This window comes from Danio rerio, chromosome 23 (assembly GCF_049306965.1).
Source record: "Danio rerio strain Tuebingen ecotype United States chromosome 23, GRCz12tu, whole genome shotgun sequence".
NCBI lineage: Eukaryota > Metazoa > Chordata > Actinopteri > Cypriniformes > Danionidae > Danio > Danio rerio.
In genome coordinates, this window is record NC_133198.1 from 21,373,684 (window position 1) to 21,394,707 (window position 21,024).

The window sequence follows — 21,024 nt, forward strand, 5'->3', positions numbered from 1 at the left end:
AGTGTCAGTTATTAGTCAGTTCAGAGTGAGTGAGCATTTTTTTAAATGCCGAGATTGTCAACTGACAGTTACAGAGGACTAAAGCTGAACTGAGAGAGAGACGGTTAAACCGAAAATAAGGAGGAGAAAAAAGAGAGACTGTTAGATTAGCATGAAACAACGTTGAAAGAGTCAAAGAGGAGCAAATAGCACCACAAATAGCCTGAATACTACATGAGATTTGCCTCTCATCAGCTGGTGAGAAAAAGTGAAAGTGAGGATTTGAAAGACCCGCGGCAGAAGTTCGCCGATCGATCGCGGCTCGTTGGCCCGTTGTTCACAAGTGTTGTCAGTTTGGAGAACTGTCATATATTGCTGTCATCTGGATCGCTGTCAACTGGATCTCTGTCATCTGGATCGCTGTCATCTGGATCGCTGTCAACTGGATCGCTGTCATCTGGATCGCTGGCATCTGGTTTGCTGTCATCTGGATCAAGGTCATCTTCATCTGAGGTATCTTGTTTAATTTTATTTGTGCTCAGGAGAGTGAAGAGGCCATTTTCATTTTCCCGGCCACAACGTACACTAGCAGCGATACAGGCCTGCAACGGGGGGTGTATGAATGTGTGAGTGTGTGGGCCCACAGAGTATTGAGTTGTTTATGGAGATGCAGTGAGCATAAAATACTGCTGCGTGTTTTACAGTATAGATTTATACTAATAGTTTATATAGGGTTAATTCAGTGTGTAATTTAGTGACACAATTGTAGCCACTTTCAAAGAGAAACATATTCAGTCACTCTTAGTCACTTGTTGATTTATAAGTTTAATTGTTAGAGTGTAGAAAGGTGGTATTTTTCTATATTGGTTTAATTAATATTCTTCATTGTACTGTAAATTGCTGGGTTTGACTTTGGGTCATTTTACTGTCTTTTAGCTGTGCATAAATTCTATTTTTTGTATTTTGTTTTACATCTGGGGTTTTTCCCAATATTTACATTTCTATTCTAATTAAATTATTTATATTTTCTGATTTATCTAAGAGTTTTATTATTCACAGAGTTTATTTCTGGTAATTTATTCAAACACAACAAATATTTATATTTTCATCTGCCTTATTTACATTACGTCATTGAAATATATCAGAGGGGCCTACTTCAACATATCTGTAGGCGTTTAGTGTATTGAACCTGGAGCGCTATCTTAAACTTAATACACCTAGGTGGCGCTACATATGTATACAGTTTTGCGATGTAATGTCACGGCTTTGTATTTAAAAATGGCGCTTCCTTTGTTTTCATTCCAATAGCATTCAGCCTTTTGGTACCCTTTTGCCAAAACAACAGAACTTGCAATCTTAGATGGCTAATGATATCTTTTCGGAAATGCACCCCTAGTTTGAACAAGAAAATAACTGTTTAAAAAATCTTCACTTTTTATAGGGGAGAAAAAAGAATTGAGACAAATCCATTGAGGAAAACCTGTAAAATTGTTAATAATCTGCTTGTTAAGTCTAAAGTCATGCAGCACAGTTTCTGAGTGGTATCAGATACTACTATAATATCATTGAAAATCCTGGTCGTAACGTTTATATGTATGTCTAATTTGAGATGGTCAGACAAGATTTGCTTTAAAGCGTGTAACGACTGAACAGTACTCATAAATGTCTTCTGAGAACAGCTCTGGTCCCAAAACCAGTGTTCTATACATCTAAAAACTGAAGAAGCAAATAGTCCTTCTTCACTTCATGTTCATTTTACTGTTTGTCTATGCCTGCCATGTCAAAAGTCTAAGCTATAGCAGGATCGCTGCCAACTATTCTAAGCCCCTCTCTCATGCTGGGGATCTGGGCGAATGTCCTGGCCCTTCTTCATCTTTGACCCTACAGTGTGCGGTCATATACTCTCAGACTGGCCTGGGGAAAAGCAGCTTCTGCAATTCCCACAGCACTGTCTGCGGTACACAGAGTGTTATCTGGGGAGGGAAGAAAAATGGGCAAAACGTGGAACCTCGTAATGAGCCTATTGTGAGGTGCTGAGAGAATAGTAGATGACAGTCTGAGGAGGAGCGTTCTGATGTAATTGCTCACTTACACTCTGCTCCTTTTAATTAAGCCGTATAATAACGATTAATCAAAGCATGACTAATGCACCTCACCAAGAGCTGTTCTGAGTATACCTACATCCGCCTTTCATTAAAGAAAAAGGAAAGTGCTGGGTGCGATTGGAAAGGGAGATGATAGGAGGGACGGAGGAAGGACAGAGAGGACATCAGCTCATGTGCTAAAGACTGTGATGTTTCCTGTGGATTTTGTCACCGCAGGATATATGATTGAGTGAGTTTGCGAAAGATAAAGCAGGTTCAATGACAAATAAGAGCTCCGCAATATAAAAGAGAAAGAATATTTTTAAAAACTCAGAGCAGAAGACATTTTAAAGGGCACATATGATGAAAAACATCTTTTGTAAGCTGTTTGGACAGAACTGTGTGTAGGTATAGTGTGTCCACAGTCATATTAGGGTGAGATAAAGACAACAAGTCTCGTTTTAAAAATGTTCTCACGTTAAAATAGGATCCAAATTTCTCCCATTATCCCTATATACAAATTTAAAAGAAGAGGCTTCAATCCCAGTTTGTGGACTTACATCAGGTTTAATTTGTATATTAACATAATGGATGTCCAGACAGCAGTGTAGGGATCCACTGATATGGATTTTTTGGCCAATATTGATAACCGTTAACTCTTCAGATTTGGAGGCTGACAGCCGATATACTACAGGCGGTTAATATAACTATTTCAAAATGTTATATTTTTATACAACAAACAACTGATTTTATTTTACAAACTTCATAAAAGTTTGAAGAGATCTGACGAATTGAATAGCCTGCTCAAAGCAAAAAAACTATCATTGAATATTCAATCAATTCCATGCTTGTTCAAGAAAAAAAGGTCAGGAGAGGCTTTTCTTCAATGTCATACATCGTAACAATTTATTGGATACAAATAAATAATTCGATTCACAGAATTCTGTTATCCTCAATGCAATGCAAAAGTTACATTTAGGAGGTGCGCAACCATCTTATACAGGCAGCTGATATTAACAGGTGGAGCTTAGTGAAATTCGTCATTTGTCAATCATTGTCCAGTCTTACATTGGCCGCACTCCAGACATAAGTCCCTTTTTCTAAGAGTTCTCTGCACAACATTAAAAGCATTAGACTTTCTGTGTTCAGTTTTAACACCTTTCTTCAGATGGGAAATTTCTGCAGAGCTGAATTTAATTTTGGACCAGCATTTATCTACTTCTGCTACAATGCTAATTCAAGAGTTCACACTTAGCTGATGATTTACAAAAGCTTGTTTGGCATGCTGTCCTGGGAGAGAGCCCCGAGCTCAAGGGCTCCTCGAGCCCTGGGCTTCCTCCCGTTGGCAGAGCAAGAGGAGAGCCTGCAGCTCGGTGGATCTCAGAACTCCCCTGCTGCGGTAGCTAAGAGAACACAATGGATTAGACAAGCTTGATTGTTATACATGTTTAATGTCTTTGGATGGTGGGAAGAAACCGGAGAACCCGGGGAAAACCCACGCGGACACGGGGAGGACATACAAACTCCTCACAGAAACACTCACCGGTCCTGTGGAACCAGGGCCAGCAGTGTTCTTGCTGTGGGGCTCGCAGTGCTAACCACTGGGCCGCCGTGCCGCCCAATCACAGGTAAAGGAGGAGAATAGGGGAGGAGTGACGTTTCTTCCAAACGAAGATAAAGTGAACTGAAAACTGTGGCTATTTATAGTAGCTTAGGGCTCATATGATTGGAAGATAGTGATTAGCAAATGCGAGATTGGCCGTGATAAATCATAAGCACGTGATCCTCTCGAAAGTAGTTTATGAATAAACGTCACTTAGTATGCACAGCATCCCAAACACAACAGTAGAAGTTCAGTTAATATATGACCCTTAAATTACAGTTGGGCATGTCAGTATTTTTAGTCATGTATTTTGCCATTCAGACATTTGTGGTATTTTTTATTTTAATCCCATGAATAACTGAATTATTTGAATAATATTTTTTTTATTTGAATATATTTTAATAATGGTAAAAGTGAATTTATCCTCACTCTACTGCCACTAATTTTTTTTTTTTTTTACAGTTTTTAGCTGTAATATATTTAAGTGGAAACAATACAACCCAGACTCGTTCTGATTTTGTACCCCTATATTCATTTCTGGAGAGAGCAAAATACATCCCAGAAGTAACTTTTTTTTTTTTCTTGCAGTTTTCGTTTTCACGAATCCAGAGGCCGCTGTGTACGATTTTTCAGATCTCAAATTTCTCTTGTAAATGCCATCTGCTCCTGCTTTTCTCGTGTAAATCCACCAGGGGGCGCTGTAGACTGACTGACTTACCAACCGACCAATCCCCTCACCCACCCTCTTTCCTAGACCCAACCAGTTGTGTTTTTAAAAGCACCAATTGACCCGCCTACCCACTTCCCTAAACCCAACAACAGTGTTTTAAAAAGCAATCCAGAAAAAGAAAAGCCCTCAGATTTTTACCAAATATTTAGATTTTACCACATTGTCACCCTGTTATTTCCTTGTTTATAGTTTCTCTTACCTGCTTTCTGGAACTGTTTTTCACCGAACTTGAACCGGTTGTCGTGGTCAACTTCTCTCTGCTTCTCAAGTCCACCGATGTACAAGTTGAGCTACCAGACAAACTGGCAACAGCAAAAAAGCACTGCATATGGAGGTAAGCAGCCTACTGGTAAGCAAAAAAAGTAATGGCGTCATACCACCCCATAGCGTTTGTTTTAAAGATGAAATCCAACCATACGTATAGCTCTGGCTACATAATTCGCGATCTCCAGAAATGTGTATAGGGCTGCATTTTCAGAATGAGCCTATGTTGAAACTATAATTTGTTTTTCCTCTATAATTGTTGTGTATTTATATTTTAATCTCCACTGTCTTTCGTCACTTTTGATCAATGCACCCTTGCTAAATAACATATTCATTCCAAAAATAGAAAACAAAAACAAATCATAATATGCTTATGCTTTGGTCTCCTGCTCCTTCTTCTCAAGCCCCATAAATCTGTCATGAATTTATAATTTGATAAATCTGCCAAGTCCAGCATTTTATGTGCATTAATGTCTGTAATAGAGTTTGTTTCAAATGTGATGTCCAGTAAAAGGTTGAATAACTGTAGCCTGCAGCTGGCTTTCTGATAGATGTTTAAGTTTGGCACCCAACTCCAGGATCCTCGTCCAAGTGTTTTTCTCCCCCTCATACCTCCCTCAAAGGATTCAGAAGTTAATCAGATGCACTTGCAGCAATCCAGATCCAGATGCAGTCATTCCTTCTCTCCGTCAATCAGGCCTTCGTGTTTATGTAGTTACATGTGTGACCTTGATTTGTCCAATAACCTTTAAGCCCTAAATTTGCATCAAACGATTTATGCAGTTCACAGACTGACCCTTTCACCCTAACCTATGTAGTCTGTATATATTACAGGACCACTGCTCATAACCATCATTGTTCTCATGATTAGATAGACTGTTCATGTGCGTTTAAGGGCCCCTTCTGATTAAGATGGTGGTTCATGTCTGTTCGAGGACCCTGTGGTCATAACAATGAGGCTTAATGATAGCATATTGTGTGTGAGGATCCCCATGGTCAGTTTTAGTAATTGATGATTATGAAATGGCTCTCTGTCATGTTTGGTGCCGTATGATAAAACACACAATCACTACAGCGTTAGGAGTGAGGTTTTTGGATCTGTACTCACCCCTGAGGAATCTGCTCTTGCTCAACGGTTTCTCTTTCGAGCTCAGGAGATTTGATGCTTTGAGAAGTGTATGGTCGAAGATGTTTCTAATAAAAAGGGGAAAACAGAAAATTGAGGCAACTATTAAGTCAGCGAATTGAGTTATGATTTTAATTAAAATTGTGCACATAAATTAGCAATAATGTGCCAATTAAATTAAGAGTATTGTTGTAAAATTAAATTAACACAATACACACACAAAGTATGCCAGAAGCTAGCTCTCTGCAACTCTCACTTAGTCGCCCCCTAAATTAAAGCAGGGCTGCACCCCGTCAGTACCTGGTTGTGAGACCACATGGGAAAGCTAGATTGCTAGTGGTGTTAGTGAGACCGGCAGGGGGTGCTCAACCTGTGATATGTGTGGGTTCTAACGCCCTAGTATATTGATGCTTTGATATACAGAAAATCTGTGGTCGTTAAAAAACCCAGGATGTCCTGCATGAAAAAAAGTAGAGGTTTAACTCTGGCATCCTGGCCAAATTCGCCCATCGGCCTCCTAACCATCCCCTTATCATAATTGGCTTCATTACCATCAATCACCTGGGGCCTCATGTATCAACGCTGCGTACGCACAAAAACTTTGCGTACGCCAGGTTTCACGCTCAGAATCGCTCACGTTTGGATTTACTAACAATGAACTGAACGTGGGAATGTGCGCAGCTTCTACGCAGCTTTCTGGCTGGCGTACGCACATTTTTTGTGCGTGTCTGTTTTATTTCCATTGGCGACTCCTAGAGGCAGTTGTGTTAAATTCCTCTCTACAAAGTGTCTGAGCCTTGCAATGGCAGCTGTGTGGGACGGGTTCATCTAGCAGGTATGTAAGGTTTCCATACCATACAGTTGACCAGCTAAACATTAAAGCACAATTTGCAGCGGTCGCCTGTTTTCCCAATGTAATCTGAGTTATCTACCGCACGCACATTGTTATAAAGACACTATCTGAAGATGAATTTGCATTCGTGAATCAGAAACATTTCCATTCAATAAATGTGCAAATAAAATATGATGCACAAACTTATTGATGATTCCTACTTGTCTTTCTTGTGATAAATAGTAGGCAAAATCTGATATGTAGCGGGGGAAAAAAAGAAGAAAGAGTTCATCAGACGCTGGATTCGAGCTGAGTTTATGCTCGAACGTGTCAAAACATGATCACATGTGTCTTACGAGCGCGTCACTGAGACTGTTAAAAGTGCTGCAACATTTTACACCTATAAACCACACTATTTCTTTTTTTAATTCACTCAGTGCGATGTTCAGACCCAACTGTGTTAACCGCATCAGCTAAACTCTCCCACTCTATTTTTTTTCTTTTGTTGTTAATTCCGGAGAACAAACTTGCAAATAACACCGCTTTTCTCCAGTCTACCTCCGAAAGCAGCACCTCCAATTCACATTCTGTTCAAAGTTTCTCTTTTTGCTTGCTTTTGCCATTGCTTTTTCGTTGGGTTTTTCCATTAGCATAGTCATTAGCATATTCATACGGGGGAGGAGGCAGGGAGGGGTTTTGCACTCGTGCATGTTGCGCTCAGTTTCACGTTCATTCGGATGTACAAAAGAATATGCGTGAGATTCGGCTTTACAGCTTTTGTACGCAATGTTTTAGTAAGATTTCCACGTAAGTCTTCATACATGAGGCCCCTGGTGTGCGGTCTGGTCCAATATGGCTGCCATTACGTTATCTAGGTGGATACTGCACACTGGTGGTGGATCCCCCCACCCCATCCCCCCTAAAATGTGTAAAATGCTTTGAATGTTTAGAAAAGTGGTAGATAAATGTAAGGAGTTATTAAATTAATATTATTAAAATTAAATAAAATCACAATACATTTCATTAAATGGTTAATCACTAATCAATAGGTTGCGCTATTACTAAAGTGTTGTGGTCAGTGTGAAATGACAATGACGAAAATGAAGTTTAATGTAAATGGGCCCTATCATACACCCAGTGCAATGTGGCGCAAGGTGCGACGCAATTGTTGTTTGCTAGTTTCAGCTTGGTGCAAGAGTCATTTCGACATTTTGCGCCACGCTGTTTAAATAGCAAATGCATTTGCGCTCTAAAAAGGAAGGCGTTCTAAGGCGCATTGCTGGCGCGTTGCTATGTTGAGAAACTGTAATAGATTTTTCAATAGACCAAAACAAAGCCTGTCCAAAGTCCAACGCAGAGCGCATTAGTTATGCGCCTCGCTTACACACTGCTTAAAACACATTCATTTTCTTTAGTTTATTCTGGTTCTCTACGTTATTGTAAACACTGCAGGTTCGTGAAGATGCTCTGTTGTTATGTTCTGTTATTAATATGTTCGCATGTTAAAATAGATCAGTATTTTAGAGTGCTATATTTAATGTGTCAGACACAAAATTGACGTCAATTTAAAAAAAAAAATTAATAGTTATTTAATATTAATCTGACCACTTTACCGTTAATATCCGATTAACGAGCGGCGCAGGGCCGGTTAGCAAAATTAACCGAAATGAGCATTCCTAGTTTGATCCCAATGGAGTTCAGCCCTAAATCTTAAAGGTTCTCTTACTCTCTCCTGCACTTTCCCTTTCTTTAGGCGCCACCATAAATGCGGTGGAGGCTGGGATTGGCTGCAGAGACCTGGGGCTTTCGTCTTTTGAAAAAATGTAATGGGTGTGAAGCATGAAGGCGAGATTGTGGGCATTTGGTGTAGTATATTGTGAAAGCTGTTGTGAAAATTGAAAATTCTGGTTGTCTGATCCTGTTATCCTACCCTTTTTGTGTGCAAATTAGATTTTCTTTGTCATTTATCCATCCCGTGTTTTTTTCTTATTGTTTAGTTTGTTGTTTTGAAATTAATACTCTACACATTGTATACACTCCCTGATAAAAGTTGTCACCAATTCAAGTTTTAGGAACAACAATTAATAACTTGACTTCTAGTTGATCATTTGGTATCCGAAGTGGCTTATATGAAAGGCAAATTATATTTATTTGCCAAAATGAAATATGATCATGTCTTGATTTTTAATTATTGCCTCCTTTTTTATCCTACCCCAGATATGCTCAATATTGTTTCTGTCTGGTGACTGGGCTAGCCAACCCTGGAGCACCTTGACCTTCTTTGCTTTCAGGAACTTTGAAGTATGAGGAGCGCTATCCTGCTGAAAAATTTGCCCTCTCCTGTGGTTTGTAATGTAATGGGCAGCACAAATGTCTTGATACCTCAGGCTGTTGATGTTGTCATCCACTCTGCAGATCTCTCGCACACCCCCATACTGACTGTAACCCCAAATCATGATTTTTCCTTCACCAAACTTTGACTTCTGTGAGAATCTTGGATCCATGCGGGTTCCAATAGGTCTTCTGCAGTATTTGTTATGTCTGGGATGCAGTTCAACAGATGATTCATCAGAAAAATCTACCTTCTGCCACTTTTCCAAATGATCAACTAGAAGTCAAGTTATTATTTGTTGATCCAACAACTAGAATGATTTCTCTGGGTTTTTGATATAGTCAGGGAGTTAAGTAGAAGTTTTGTTGGGTTTATTTAGTTTCATTGGGGGTTTACTTAGGTGAAATTTTATTTATATTTTCTGTGGGTCCTCTCTGAGGTACAGGTTTCACATAATTGTTTTTGGGAAAAAAAGAGAAAAGAAAAGATGGACCCAACTCCAAGGGCTTCCAAAAAACACATTTTATTCATTGTGTTTTATTTTTTAAGGTACTGTAATTCATTGACACCATAGACCAGGGTTGTAACAGTGCCAAATAATCATAGCTAGTTTTGTATCAACATGCTAATGCTTTCATAAAGCCTGACCACAAAATTCTAAATAACTGAGATCTAAATTGTTTTATTGCTCAACCCAGTATGCTCCACTAACTCTTATAAAACAAGCCAAACACAAAATCAGAAGTTTTTTATACCTCCTGACCACTAAGTGGCACTGTACCAAAACTGTGATAGTAACCTTTCATTACACCAAAACTGCTTTGCAAAATTGCATTCTACTCCTTGTAGGTACTAATAAAAAATAATAATAATAATTTAATGAAATGGAATTCGGATGTACTTTATCTGTATTTGTCATTATCACATGACCTACCCGTGTCAGTTGCATCACTTTACTCCAATCCTATTCATATATTTTCTCCTGTGAATTTATGGGGAAAAGTAATGTCAAAATCGGATGAGCACTTCAACATCTTACCACAAGCAAGTCATCTGGGTACTTCTCACTTACTGTTTTACAAATACAATAAATTTAGACATACTACCTGGCTCACATGCTATTTTTTACATTTCCATCCACCTATTTTTATGTGAATTTTGCATATGCGCATAAAAAATCGGTTGATGGAAACGCCAATATGTGCAAAAATTTTGAAAATGCAATTAAGATACGCATAAACTATGATGGAAACACTTTTACCGAACAAAATCTAGTATGCCCACAAGGTTATGTGATTTTGTTATAAGAGATCATGTAATAAAAATGCGTTAATGGACAAACCAGCAGGCTGAGCACATTCTAAAACATCAAAACTGTTGTTTTGTTCATTTTAAAATGCCTTAACCATGTCAGTAATTAGTATTATTAAATTATAAATGAATTCCAAAACTGTCAAGAGCGTCTGTGCTTCGCATCTTATGCCTTCAAACGCCACCAGGCGTTCATTGCATGTCGGCATCCTCCTCTGAGGTAAAAGTCTTTTATTAAATAAAGAAATAATTCATGCAGCTTCTTCTACCGCAGCAAATTCCGGTTTTACTGTTGATATTTGGTGCCAGTTAATCAGGAAGTGTTGATTTTGTTCTCTTTGACTCGTTGGATGGAAACACTGCTTTATTCACACGCCTTTTATGCGATATTTGTGTTTTGCGCATACATTTATTTTGCATTTTTTTGGATGAAAACATAGCTTTAGCCTCCCAATTTGGGAGCCCCTTTTTTGAGAATAGTTAGATGAATCAACTTGGATTCCAGGCTTTTCTATTAAAATTTTGTTTTGATTTTTATTTATTTATTAGATTTACTTTGGCATGTCTGAAGATGGTTTAATGTTAATGCAACCCCTCTGAGGAAAAAGGAAAATGACATCATAGGGTGCAACAGAATGTTTTTAAGCCAAGAGCCACATTTCACAGCTTTTTACCATAGTTTTATGGGCTGCCATAGACTTGAGCATAAGAAGGAGACGGCGACAACTAATGCACATAATAGGTGCCTATTCACCTTCGGGCATGGCCCATAATTATTTCCATGTTTTAGCTTATGAGTGGCTGATATTATGTGCAATTCTGCTCAATTTGACTGAATCTGAAGAGACTTCATTTGCTTTCCATTTCATCTAATTTCTGTCTGTGAGGAATAAATGAAAAGTCTTATGTTTGGTTTGTCTATTCCTTGGAATTCAATTAGGCGAAAAATCTAAATGAACTTCTAATGCTGCTTTCATTGGCAAGCTCGATAGTGTTTACATTCTGTTGTTTCTTATTTTGGTCAGTGGTGAAAAATGTAGGACTGAGGTGATGAAAAATGGATGTCAAAATATAACAGCTGAAAGGCATTGCTTAGTGGAAAATATAAAGGGGGAGAGAGAGAAAGACGGAGAGAGTAAACTTATACCTTATAAGTAAAAAAAATAAGCAGGTTTTCCACACCTGACTCTCACCTCAGCTCTAATACTTGGCTATCTGTTTGAGTCGTTCTTTTAACTCTATAGGTTCTCAAACCATGAAAACTTAGAACACCCAAATCCCTAAATATCAACACTCAAAAGATCACTTCAACGTAAAACATTTTCACAGCAGTTCTACTAGAAAAAAAATGTCTCATATACAGCACAGTGTTAACACATCTTTGGCTGCCAGAATAGAAATCTGAATCTTCGGAAATATTGGTCTCCAGCACAGCGTCTACAAGGACGCAAGGGAATGTGGGATAAATCCTAGAATGAGAGGAAGTTTTGAGGATTTGATCCAAGTCCATTGTAAAGACAGACAAGTTCCCTTAGAAAAGGATGTGTTGCGTGATCAAAACATACATTCTTAGTCCATGTGTGCACCAAATCCTCTGTAATAGTGAACACAGCACTCAACGTGTCATAATATGTACTGTCTTTTTCTTTGCATAGAGCCGTAGTTTATGAGCCAAGTCATGAAGCTGTTATACCTCAGTCTCACCTCTGACCACACTTGCTTATAATTCTCATCACATGGTGAGACTGCAGCTAGAAGCTGGATATCAGTTCACAAGCCAATATGAAGCAGAAATGACAGAGAGTGTACATAAATACTTTACGACTAGCAAAAATGCGACTGCGGGATCATCTGTGCCAAGGGCTATGCACGTTAAGATTGATAAATGTACAAATAACAGTAACTATATTAGAGTCTAACACAAAAGAATGATTAGGGTCAGTTCTGGAACTATAACGATAAAGTTCTAAGAATCGATCTGAATACTAGAGAATATTGCAGACTCTGCGCTATAACTATGCTGATAACAGCACAGAGAATCGTTATCACTGGAATCAGCTTTTAGGACAGTTTTTTTCTACAGTTGATGAATGGTAAAAATGTTGTCTGTCTTTCAATTCTCAATTCATCTGCTGGATTTTAATTCCAATTTTTTCAATATGCAGCTATAAAAAAGGACATAAATTTACTCTAATGATTTTATATTGAAAATAATTATGACCAAAGCTATTGTGAGCAAACTTGTAGCAAATACTCACAAACCAGTTTATATGATGGTGAAAGCTACATTTTGAAATGGGCAGTCATTTATTCATTCTTTTTGGCTAAGTCCCACATCACTGGGAAACATTCATACACACTCATTCATACACATACACAACGGACAATTTAGCCTACCCAATTTATCTGTACCACATGTCTTTGGACTTGTGGGGGAAACCGGGGAACCCTCAGAAAAAAAAAACTCGGAACACGGAGAGAACATGCAAACTCCACACAGAAATGCCAACTGATCTGTGATCAACTGATAAGAACTAATCTGCTTTACACTTTTTATGGAATATAGACATTACAGTATGGCAGAATAATTACTTTACTTTTCTTCATAAACTTGCATCGGAGCGGCAGCAATGGTTTGTCTGTCTGTCATCCTCTGAGAAAACAATTGATGGTCGCCTAGTTACGAGAGATGCCATAGAAAATGGTGAAGGAAAACACGCGCTCGCGCTTGTCACTTCAGATCAGAATAACAACATGCGAAAATGAGGACCGTATTGACCTTATTCTCCGCAGACGAGCGGGCGCTGCCATTTGAATCTTTTTGGCACGAGACTTCCAGTCTCAACCACTTCCATTCATTTTTAGTCATTAAAAACTGCTCGCTTTGCTGTTTGATGTTGTAAACTGATATTTCCTTGTTATATTATTCTACTTGGTCTGTATAGTCATGTAAACAAGTAGTTTGACCGTTTTTTGCCGTTTATTATTCCTTGTCATTTCTCCTATAGGCGACTGAAACGGAAATTCTAAGACAATCGCGAAAACAGGCGCACTTCCGCATTTTAGAATAAGGTCAATACTACAGCAGCAGTGACAAGACTGTAAATAAAAAAAGACTGTAAGGATGTCGCCAGAGTGGCTTTTTGGTTACTTTTCTTATGCATCCCAGCCACTAGCTTCTCATCTGAAGGATTTTGTAGCATAGAGGGTAATGTAGTCATTCAGCTTCACAATTTGTAATGTTACATGTATTTGAATAATGATGGTTGGTTCCTTTACTTTAAAGCTCAGATTTGACTATCATGATTTGTTTTGTTTAAAGAGTTTGAGGTTTACTGTCTCATTATCATTTGACACCTTACAGATGTTGATCTACCTTTACCATTACACACACATTGTAACATTTCATTTATCAAGTTTGAGTTTCTTTATGAGTTTTTTTTTATATATATATTTTTGACTATTAAATCGTTTTGCCTTAGTAATGTTGGTAAATTAAAATAAAGTTGTAAAAAAACAAAAAAAATCCTAATATACCTGAATGGATTGTTAAAAAAATAATCAATAATTTCTGATATTGAATGATATGAAACATGATACCATGATCATTGTTTTTGTTATATCACCCAGCCCTACACTCCAGTGTTCATTTGAAAGCTTGAAGAGGTGCTCTCTGTATTCACACCATTGATTCATGCTCAAATGAACCCAGCCTGATCTCACAAGTAAAACGTAAGTATTTTACGTTTTGCCAGTTTAGTGGCTAATTCGTACAAATTTGTACGAGTTCAGTTGTACAAATTTGTACGATTTTAAAAAGGAGGCGTGACACCTAAACCCACCCCTAAACCCAACCATCATTGGGGGATGAGCAAATCGTACTAAGTTGTTTGAATTAGATTGTACGGATTCATACCATTCGAATTCATTAGCCACTAAATAAAAAAGTTACGAATTGCCGTGAGATTGTGTTAAATGAACCACATCAAAAAAAAAAAGCAATTCAAGTGCAATTCAACTGAATTACTGTAAATGAGGCAGGTGTGAAAGCACCCTCAGTCATCTTGGTCAGCTTGTTTGGTGCACACCAAGATTCATATGGCCACGTCCGGATGTATTCAATTGAACACGCTAAAAGAGCTGAGCAAACGCTCCAGGGTTGGTTTTAATCAAACCAAACCTTCCATGTGTGAACAAACACACTTCAATCAGCATTTTCATAATGCCATTTTACTCCAGCTTGTGATTGGCCTCAGCTGAACTCACATGACCAATTATGGCAGCCTTCAATTCACATACATTTGGGAGTTTCCCGTGCCACCACAATCACACTGAATGACAATGAGAACACAGATGGCTTTTATTTTGCTTATTACCGACCTGCTTGGTTGAAAATTGATTCTGTCTGTGGAAGCAAAGTTTCACAAAAAATGAATTCTCCTGCAACGTCAAACACTTTAAGTAATGGGCATGCAGCATTTTCCCGCTTTCGTTGCTGTGAGTGTATGCGCAGGCACTCGCTCTGCCACTTTCACACCGCCTCTGCTTCTAAGAGAGCAAAACAATCACACCGAGGGTCACTGCTTCCCGAACCACCAATCACCTCTGTAGATCTATTCCATTAACCCAATTAATTACTTTAAAACATTCAAATCAGTCCCACTCTTACTTCTTCTCTATCCATCCATCTATTTAATCTTTCAATCCATTGTTCTGTCATCAGGAAAAAATGATTAGCCAGAACCGAGGGAGAGCTTGAAATGGAGGGAAGGGATTTATGTCATTTTTATTTTTCGGCTGACTCAAGCACTGGGACCTGCTGAGGATGGAGTTCTGCTCTCATTTATATTGCAGAGAAAAAAACAAGCCGGTCATTTGCTCAAACTTTTATTTAATCCCATTCAGAGGAGCAGGTGTTGGAAACGCTCAGAGGCTGAACACGTCCGTGTTTATGTATTCAGCGCGGGTGTGTAATCTCCCCCATGTTTTAATCAGCCCTTTAATGTGATTAATCTCATTGTATAATGAGCCTGTCAGGTCTAATTTCGTCCTCCTTCAGGGAAAATAAAAACATGGGATGTCTTGTTTGGTGCTGTTTGCACACACATGTATTATGAAGATGGATGAAGAGTGTTCAGTTTCAAAGTCATCCTTCACTCCTGGGATTCTAGAATAGACGTCGCAGTTTCCAAGAGGCAGAACGTACAAAAGAAGCAGTGATTAGAGTGGGACGAATGTGCAGAAGACGTCATGAGTATCTCACGTGTGGTGCAACTTCAGGTCCATTAATAAAGAGAATCAAACAGCAGCCGACCACACAAACAAAGTATTCAATTATGCTTAAATATAACGCCTAAGGATGAAATATCTGCTCATGAACCAAGTTGCCCTCAATATTAGTCACCCTTTTGCATTTTATATAGGCTATATAGACTTATGAATGAAGACTTTATGAAAGTGAACATGAATAGTTAATATGGTTGTGTGTTTGGCCATTCACATTTATACCTTATATAGCTTTTTCTTGAATTTCCAAAGAGTTACGATTAAATGTTGGGGTAATAAAATGTGTATTAATTAATTCAGCTGAGAATAAAATGTATTTTTTAAGATCTCTAAACAGATGTTTTCAATTAATGTGGCTTGTTGTAATTAGGGCTGTGGGATTAATGGAAAAGTAATCCAAATCAACATTGTGTGGAGTCATGTGACCCTGCTTTGTTACTTTGCACCACACTGACGATGATTGGAAGTTGTGCCAGGCATGCCTTGCGACGGCATATTCATTCATTCATTCATTTTCTTGTCGGCTTGTCGGAATGAACCGCCAACTAATCCAGCAAGTTTTTACGCAGTAGATACCCTTCCAGCCGCAACCCATCTCTGGGTAACATCCACACACACATTCACACACTACGGACAATTTAGCCTACCCAATTCACCTGTACCGCATGTCTTTGGACTGTGGGGGAAACCGGAGCACCCGGAGGAAACCCACGCGAACGCAGAGAGAACATGCAAACTCCACACGGAAATGCCAACTGAGCCGAGGCTCGAACCAGCGATCCAGCGACCTTCTTGCTGTGAGGCAACAGCACTACCTACTGCGCCACTGCTTCACCCGCGACAGCATATTTTCAGTAATAATTTACATAAAACATTTGTTTACAGAAGACGCAAGAAATGCACTGTTTCAAATATTATTTACAGAATATACACAAAAGTTATTATTTTACTTTAAGAGATACTGCTTATTTACTACTTTTAATATGAAAAACATTGAAAATAATAAACTTTGTTTCCAAAAGTGCAAGATATCTATTTTCACTTTTTATAAGGAAAAAAATGACTTTTGGTTTTAAGCAATGTGTGATTTATTTTCAGTTGTTTAACGTTGATGTTCAGTAAATAATTATGGACAGTACAGTGTTTCCTCTAGGATTTTTTCCAGCTGTGGCGGCAGGCCTTTTTACTTAGATCTACCAACTTCCTGTTGTGTATTTCAATGGCAAATGTCGTGAGCGCAATATTACAATTCGAGATCGTATTTATGTAATAGCCAACGAGCATGCAAATCTCTGTGCTTGCGCGCCGATTTCCTCTGCTCATGCACAAAACTTCTTGCACGCCCCTGCTGAAGTGCCATTTAGTGCGTTTATGTAGTAAGTATTCATTCATTCATTTTCTTGTCGGCTTAGTCCCTTTATTAATCCGGGGTCGCAACAGCGGAATGGACCGCCAACTTATCCAGCACGTTTTTACGCAGCGGATGCCCTTCCAGCCGCAACCCATCTCTGGGAAACATCCATACACACATTCACAAACGCACTTATACACTACGGACAATTTAGCCTACCCAATTCACCTGTACCGCATGTCTTTGGACTGTGGGGGAAACCGGAGCAACCGGAGGAAACCCACGCGAATGCTGGGAGAACATGCAAACTCCACACAGAAACGCCAACTGAGCGGCGCTCGAACCAGCGACCTTTTTGCTGTGAGGCGACAGCACTACCTACTGCACCACTGCGTCGCCCTGTAGTGTGTATGTCTCCAACAGTTATTAGATTTGCTAGGAATATTTGTGAATGTGTCTATTAGACCTACAGAGCGACATTAATGCATCCTGAAGCAAAGTGAAACGGCTATGTGTTTTGTTTGCTGGCCTCACGGATCCCGCACCTGTCAGTCAGCCAGTCAGTCAGGCGGCACGTAACCTTAAAGAGTTAAACAAACAGCTCACAGCACTACTACACTTACAGAAAAGTTTGCTGTGTTATAATTCACTTACCTTTTATTATGTTTTGGTGCGATTATAACCTGCTGGAACAAACCATGTAGTAGATAGTGTGTGTTTCCTTCAATTATTTTAAAATCAAATAATGCACCCTTCATTCAGAAATCTCTTAACTTGTACAAAGCTTGTCAGTGAACTATGAGGGCAAAAATAATTAAATACATAAATAAAATAATCGTTCATTAATCGTAATTGAGTTAAAAAGTTCAATTATCAGGATTTTGATTTTATGCTAAATCGCCTAACCCTACTTGTGATCGGTTTCAGTCATTTTATTGAGTGTACAGCCTCCACTGTATTGTTTTCTGATTAATATTACAAACAAAGGGGGAGGGGGGAGGTGGTAAGTAGTTAGTAGTATCTGTAAATAAGTAATACACAATAATTATTAATAAAGCAATAAATAAAAAATAATCAGATGTTATTAAGATAACATTTAAATACATCGTAAACAGAATTAAACAAATGAATTTGTAATAAATAAAAAATATTATATGCAACTTAAAGAAAATAAACAATTGAACATTTAAGTCCAGTTTTTCTTGTTTATTAAACCAAACAAAAAATAAAAAGACAATACATTTTGTAATATTTCATAATCGACTAACAAAACTAATAAATTATTTAAATACAGCACTATTTATAAGGGGGGAAACTTACCTTAATGGAAATAATAAAAAATAAATCTATTTATGATAGTTCTGATTCCCACTATTACAACTGGTTTATTACCTGACTATTAATGCAATACTGTCTGTTAATTAGTACTTATAAGTAAGCCCATACAAAATCTGCATGTGCCGATATCTGCAGATTTTTAGCCCATCGTTTTTTTTTTTTATTTACTTGTGTAAATGTGTGTACATTTATATTTAATAAGTTTTTTAATTAATTTCATTAGTATTTTTGACTAATATGAAAATGTTCATTTGCTTTATTTACAACACAAATTGTAAAGTAATATTTTCTGTCTTTTAGTAAATATATAATATAAGAAACTTGCTTTGTTTAGTGGATCTAATTGGATTTGCATTGTCAGCATTAAATAAAAGCAGTGTAAAGAAATTACAAATATTAAAATTACTGTAATTAAAATTAGTTGCCATACCTGACAAAAAAATGTCAATATTTGACATCAAAATGACGTTAGTTAAAGATGTTGGCTCGTCATTGGATTTTGGTCACTTCAAAAAAATTTTGTCCTTAGATGCTGGCAAGACATTGAATTTTAGTCACCTGACCTCACAACATAAATCTAACCTAATATTAATGTCTTATGGTGTTTGTGTGCCTGCAGGGCAATAACTAAATACACTACAGAATGTTACGTTTACACACATCCACAAATTGCATGTAAACGCATTCGCATTTTACAGCGTAATACTCACTATTCACTACTCTTGAGTACTATTAAAAGGGCTACTTTTTACTCATAGTAAAAAAAATTTGTGTTTTCACACCTCTACTTTGGCAAAAGTAAGAAAAGTGGGTGTGTCCAGCTCTGTTTAGGGGGGAGTGTCGGAGGAGCAAAAGATTGATGGTCTGTAAAAAATTTGCATAAAAATGGGAGTGTCGATTTGAGCACGCACTGATTTTCAGTCAAAACACACACACACACGCACGCACGCACGCACGCACGCACGCACGCACACACACACACACACACACACAAACGGGAGAAAGACTGACTGTGTTTACATGGACATCATAATCCAAATATTTGACAAATTATTAAATAGTGGACTTTAACTGCAGTTTGGCTCTTTCATTCAGGGAATTCCTTCATGCCCCTCTTGACAAACGAGATATATAAAAGCAACACTGCACGCTTGTTTTGCCAACACATGGCGTCTCTCTGCCGTCTGAACACTGTAACATTAATGAATATTAATGAAGTTGCACAATAGAGCGCGCTGATTGGTTTGAACCAAGTCTTACCCATGCATTAATGCAGCACACTCAGAGATGTAATAAGGCACTCTCAGGTACAGACGTCCAGTCTACACGCTAAGATCTCATGGCCGTGATGCAACTGCAAAAATTCATTTCAAACCAGAAGTACGAATTTGCTCGAAATAATGCAAAAACAACCAATTTTCACTTTTTAGTGAAATATACGTGTCCTAATAGTGTTTTTAGCAGCATGGGACACATAAACGGCTGTCAACAGCTCAAAAAATGTGTTTTGAGACAATTTAAGTTAGAATTAAAATTTTTCACAAAATTCTGCAGATTTGTTTTTTTTTTTACAAAATTCTGTGCAGAAATAGCAAAAATGTCTGCAGATTCTGTCTGGCCCTATTTATAAGGTATGATCTTATGTTACATCCATAATCTTGTACCTACCAATTTACTAAATATTAATAAGCAGCATATTAGTACTTTATTCAGCTAAAAGTCTTAGTTGAAGGCTTGTTAAAAGAATTAAATTTAAAATTTGTTCATTTTCCTTCGGCTTAGTCCTTATTTATCTGGGATGATAGCGAGAAATGTACCTTAACATGAAGTGTGACCTATATTTATATATGAAACATGAATCTTTGTACAACAATTACAGATGCATTTTAGCATGGGAGTCCATCCCTGGGGTGTAAAAAAATCCCCGTTCTAGATCATCTGTATTTGACTACAGCAGCTGGATTTTGGTTTTTGGAGTTGGGATAATGAGGGGAGGAGTTCATGAGGAGGGAGGGAGACCGTAGGTGGAACACAAGTAGCCCAAGCAAATTATGTTTAGTGCGCTCACCAGACCACAGTATACAGTATACCTACTGAGAGAGTGACACACAGGCGCACTTTGCCTTTCTCTCTCTAAGCTGAACGGACAGAAGAAAACTGAACTAGATAAAATGAGCTTGAGCTGACAACCAACAGAAGAGTTTAGCAGCATTGCTTACTTATATTCTACGTAATTCCCAAACATATATACAATGATAGACCGAGGTTATCTGAAACAGATTGAGTGTCAATGTAGCACGCGTGGACGTGGCGTGGACAGAGCATTATATGGCTTAGTTTGTGAAGAAAACTGTGGATTATATCGCAAAGTGAAGTACTTACAGTGAAGAACCGGAGCTGACTGACGGTAAGTGCTGCAAATCAATCAACGGTCAAAACAGCTCTTTCCCGTTCGCGCGCAACACTAAACCGTGCCGCACACGTGATCTCGACAATGTCAAACATAATTTTGTTGCTGGACGCGTGCTAATATTTGGATAAGCTTATGATTATTTAGTGTCTTCCATAAATAACGATACTGCTGCTTATGATGTCTAAAATAATGAGCTTCAAATTGAAAAAAAAAATAGTACATTTTAACTGAGAATATGGCCAACAATTGTTCTCAAATGCATTTATAATTGGTTATCCCTTAAATACCAATTTAAATCAGTTTTTCTATATATCTGTACCTGTAAACTGTTTTACAGACTATAATAACTTACTACAAATAGCAATGATGGTTAAA

The 21,024-nt window shown here is 38.0% G+C and overlaps 1 protein-coding gene and 1 long non-coding RNA gene across 5 annotated transcripts in view; one reads left to right on the forward strand and one right to left on the reverse strand.

The window, feature by feature from the left end:
- The window catches only part of LOC141380480 (uncharacterized), a 44,665-nt gene extending 23,956 nt beyond the window's left edge, over window positions 1-20,709 (reverse strand). The window contains exons 1-2 of the long non-coding RNA XR_012398454.1: window positions 20,619-20,709; window positions 5,769-5,854 (exon numbers count right to left, since the gene is read on the reverse strand). This is a non-coding gene — a long non-coding RNA (uncharacterized lncRNA). The remainder of the gene's footprint in view (window positions 1-5,768; window positions 5,855-20,618) is intronic.
- avpr2ab (arginine vasopressin receptor 2a, duplicate b) overlaps window positions 20,294-21,024 on the forward strand; it is a 57,211-nt gene continuing 56,480 nt past the window's right edge. For all 4 annotated transcript variants that reach the window (XM_001922007.8, XM_068216887.2, XM_073938789.1 and 1 more), the window contains exon 1: window positions 20,294-20,643. The gene's annotated coding sequence lies outside the window, so the exon portion shown is untranslated. The remainder of the gene's footprint in view (window positions 20,644-21,024) is intronic.